At 33.0% G+C, this 4,992-nt stretch overlaps 1 long non-coding RNA gene across 1 annotated transcript; it reads left to right on the forward strand.

Annotated features, from left to right (window-relative positions):
- Positions 1 to 836: 836 nt before the first annotated feature.
- LOC145582440 (uncharacterized) lies at positions 837 to 4,495 on the forward strand. The gene is made up of 6 exons (XR_014099876.1): positions 837 to 1,132; positions 1,252 to 1,524; positions 3,348 to 3,416; positions 3,539 to 3,636; positions 3,737 to 3,815; positions 4,167 to 4,495. It is a non-coding gene; the product is annotated as an uncharacterized LOC145582440 (long non-coding RNA).
- Positions 4,496 to 4,992: the final 497 nt, after the last annotated feature.

The following is a 4,992-nucleotide window of genomic DNA, read 5'->3' on the forward strand; positions in this document are numbered from 1 at the left end:
AAATTTTATACAAATGTGAAATTCAATCAAATTAATTGTTTTATTATGTTAACAAGTTATATAAAAAATGTGAAAGTCAAATAGTTTTATACTTTTATTCTATTTTGAGTAAGTTACATACCGTTAATTTGTCAGTGTCTTCACTTGCTTTATCATGCATTCTCTCTCATCTCCTTAATATGTGTGCCTAAATTGAACGTGTCAAATTAATAGAAACGGAATGAAAAAGTATGTAATTACACATTAAGGAGTATAATAGCTTTTTGACGAACCATAGATTATAATCTAAATTGATAAATAAGTTACTCATTAGTAATAATTAAGTCTTGTTTCAATAATAATAATAATAATAATAATAATAATAATAATAATAATAATAATAATAATAATAATAATAAAGTCTAAAATCTAAGGGTTTGTTTTGATTGACTGAAGTGAGCTGAACCGAACTGAACTAAACTTATTGAAGCTGAATTGAACTGAATATTTTATGAGAGAAGGAAATTAAGAACTGAACTGAACTGAACTGAACGGAACTTATTAGAACTGAACTGAACTAAAAATAATTTGAAGAGAACAGGCCCTAAGTTTATTATGAGCTAGTATATAATAATTTTGTTAAAAAATGAGTATGCTATAATGATATAGTATCATTTATTCATATTATTATTATTATTATTATTATTATTATTATTATTATTATTATTATTATTATATTGTTGTTATTATTATTATTACATCACTAATCATTGAAGAAAAAAATCACAAAGTTAACTAATTAACCCCCAACTAATTCGTTAGAGACTTAGTTCTTCCTTCAAAGTAGAACAAACAGAACCAAATTCAACTAATTCTTCCCACAAAATAAAAAACCCCAACTAATTTTTCCCACAAAATCGAACTAACAAAACCAAATTGCCCCTATGTTATTCCAACTCTCAGAATTTCGCTCATCTATTCCTAATAGATTAACCCCAAAATAGCATCAAATTTGATTTTGATTTCGATTATATTAATAATCCGTATCAACTTTTAATTTGTTGGTGTAGATTGAAGAGAGTAAAGAATTAAATATAGATAGTTTGTTGCCATCTTCTAATAATATCTTGGTGCAACCTGAAAATAGCAGCGGGTGAGTATGAAAAACCATAAGAAACTAGTCTTATTTTAATAATCTATTATTTAGTTTTATTTTGCATTATTGTTATTTTGGTAATATATTTGTGGTTGTGATATGTATGAGTTTTGTAGAATACATCAATGTGATTTGATAAGCTTACGAATGTTGGAGGAGATATTAAGAATTTTTTAGCTGCCAGACAGCCGCAGCAGCAGGCAGCTGCTAGCCCTACCAGCAGGCAGTCAGAGCCGTTAGCAGCTGGCAGCCTGCATCTAGAAGCCTGCAGCTATCAGCCACTAGTAGGAAGCAGCAAGCCGACAACCACTAGATGCAGCTAGCCGCCACAAGCAGGAAGTCACCAGGGGGCGTGCAGTCGCAGACTGTAGTCAGGAACAACAACTTAGGTAAAAATATACTGAATTCTTGGTTTTTTTTTCTTTTTGAAACAATTCTTGGGTTTTTATTATTGCAAAGTATTTGTTAAATTGGACTTTAGAATAAGAATTAGTTTGACAAAATTTACTTTGAGTGAAATCATGTTGGTAACTAAAATTAGATAATTGCAACTTTGTAAGTATTATTATTTTCACTAGATATATGGTATATATCTCAAGTAGACACAAATATTAAAAGATCTTGGGGATTTTGTGAGTTAACTAATATTTTTACAACATCCATGTCTGATTTTGGAATTTTTGGGTATATATCCCTTATGCTAGATAGCAGTGAGTTTTTATAACTGCTGTCCTATGACATGCGCTTGAAACAGGTGATGAAATTCTTCTGGACAACTTACAAACTCGCTGAAATTCTTTTTTCTTTGTTGGAAATGCTGATTTTCTCTGTTGAATCTTTGCAAGGATATTGTTTTTTGTTCTTGAAAATCTTGCTATTTTGCAGAAATGTTGAATTTTCTACTGAAAACCTTGAATTTTTCCGCTGACAGTTTCTGACTTTTTTGCTGAAGAGTTTGCTTTCTCAGGCAAAAATTTCGAATTTTTCAACTGAAAATTCTGTCTCTTTCCCACTTTGTTGTACTCTGAGTATTTCTCCTTTGATAACCGAAGGCTTGTAAGTGTTGCTAATTCTTCAGGCAACCTTGAGGAGCTTTAAGATTCTTGTTCTGATTTCTTCCACTTGAAGTCTTACTTGCTTCGTTGTGGACTTGTTGATAAATTGAATTGTTGCTCTTTCTCGAGATATCTTATTATCCTTTTTCAAATGACCTTTTGCTCTTTTAAATTCAATTTCTTGACTAAAAATGGCTCTTGATTCAAGAGAATTCCTTGACGTGATTGCAATCTTGCCTCTACTAGGCTGCTACAGCAACTGTTGTTAGATGTTCTGTACTGAGCTCAATGCCTCCTCAATAGACGATTTGTTGCATGGAGGAGCTTGACTTTGAACTTTTTTCACAGAATATTGTCAGACAGCTCTTTGCACTTTCATCTATCCTCTCCATGCTCAACATTGTATGTAATTTAGGCATAAGAGCCGCTATGAGCATCCTGCAAATTTTAGTTAGCAAACTTTGAGTAGCTGAGCTATATTCTTGCCTGATGGGCTCATAAAATTCTGCAATTTACAGTTCTAAGGCAGTCTGATGCTTTGGATCTGTAGAGATGATACACCTCAAGTAGGAAATATTTCTTGAGTAACTACCTTGAACCTGTCTACCCCCGAGCTGCAATGTGCTTGCTGTGTGCTTGCTGATACACGCTATAAAGAAGCTCCATAAGGCACTTTTTGAAGGTCTAGCAACATTTTTCAAACCTTATGGTCTGAAATTGATCTTGCTTTCCTATCCTCACAATGCTGACGAGACGATTGAGTAGCTTGAATTACTAGACCGCTTGAAAGTTTTCTAGCAGATTCTCTGCGATCTCATTGTATTCATAATGACTCGTCATAGAACTTGTATCATCTAAACTTATGCTTAGGAGGATTCTCAAGAAACTCATGAGTAGCTGAAGGTAAGAAGTGCCTACTTATGCCCTGCTGCTATCTATTTAGATGAATTCAAATTACAATAATTCAGAGTTCAGAATCTTACAGGTTTAAAATCATACTGTTTACTTTATTTTGTATTTTTTTAACTCGAAAGTTGGGATATGCTTACAGTTTAGATGAATTTAAATTACAGTAATTCTTCATTACTTAACCTTTAAACTAGATATGCATGCTCTTCACTCCCTTTTTAGACATATAACTCACTATGTTGCTTCAGGTCTCAACTAAAGACACCGATATGGCAAACATGCTGTTGAACTATGTGCCCGTCTATGCAATGATACCGGTAAGCCTGCATTAATCAGCATTCAGCACAAGTATTTCCTTAATTAAGTCACATAACAAATTCAAGCAGCAATTCAATGACTAATTTATTTACTTGTTTTGTGGCCTGCATACATTAATCAGCAATTCAGTAAGCCTGCATTAAACAACAATTCAGTGAGCCTGCATTAATCAGCATTCAGCACAAGCATTTCCTTAATTAAGTCACATAAAAAATTATTGTAAGGGCCTATTTTCTGTAGTTATGCTTCTTGTATCTTGCTACTTGACCATATATTTACAGTGGATGTTTTACATTGAGGCTTTCTTCATCTTTTGTAGGCATATGAGAAATTTGAAGTCTAGGAAATACGGCTCCTTAATCAAGGCCATTTACAGATTCACTACGGCCAAAATTATGGTAAGTCTTTTATATGTAAATTGTTTGTTCTATTATCTTTTTACTTGTTAAAACATTCAGAAACTGAAAAGGGTTACCCTGTTCTGTGTAATGATAAGTAGATAAGCAAAAATAATTTTTTCTATCCCGTCAAAGCGTTCTGCTATTCATAACTTGAAAAATTATTGATGGTTGTTATAATGTGTGAAGGCTTGAGATTAAACATTTTCTCTATCAGCAAGACTTTCAATATTCAACCATTTGGCTGATTGAATGTTCAGATTTTGAGAATGGACTAGTTGTGCTTTACTTCACATGCTATAAGGCATTGTTTCTGATTTTCTTGGCATTTGTATTTTACTCTTTTCTCAGGTACATAGCATATAATGATTTACACCAGAAGTGCTACTGAGTCAGATAAAAGGCGAAGCATTTCAAACATGCCAGAACATTATATGGATGTATGAGTAGGCTTAACACTATACCACAACATTCTTATGGGGAGGGAGAACCTTAAATACATGAATTGTTATCTCCTCCCACAACCCCTAAAATAAGAAAGATGGTTCCCGTTTGTAGGGAGGCGATCATTTTGTACTTCTTAAAGTTCTTGTTAGTTTGGCACAAGGTTGTAAATTGATTGAAATTGATTTGTTTATGAACATGGACGTCCATAAGAAGGCTCATCTTGAACTATAATTTATGAACATAGACTTGTTATTGCAATAGTTTATCATGATGGAAATCATTGCAATAGTTTCTTGTTATAGAAACTTTTTATCAGTCATACTAGTCCAAATCTTGTTCAAGCAACAAATTGTCTGCACCTCTCCCTCTCTAATTGCAAACCATTCCTGCTAGAAGCAGAATTTGATTCTTGTTTAACAAAACAAATTCAATTGGAACATTACTTGCCCACAATTACAATTTGATTTTCAAAAAAATTGAATTCTTTGGAGATATACAAGGACAACAACCATGTCCCTTCCAATTACAATGTTGCAACTTAGTTAGTTAAGCTGAGATTGCAACGCAACAAAATTAGTATTGGACGACTAGTGAAATATACTTCGTACAACAGCTATAAGAAAGGTGCATCCATGAAATGGTTGCAACATGTCATACGCAGCATCCTCAATACTCTGTTTCCAAAATGCCATCTATAAGACCAAACTCCATTGCCTGCACAAGGAAGGAA

Source organism: Chenopodium album, chromosome 15 (assembly GCF_948465745.1).
Source record: "Chenopodium album chromosome 15, dcCheAlbu1.1, whole genome shotgun sequence".
NCBI classification, from domain to species: Eukaryota; Viridiplantae; Streptophyta; class Magnoliopsida; order Caryophyllales; family Amaranthaceae; genus Chenopodium; species Chenopodium album.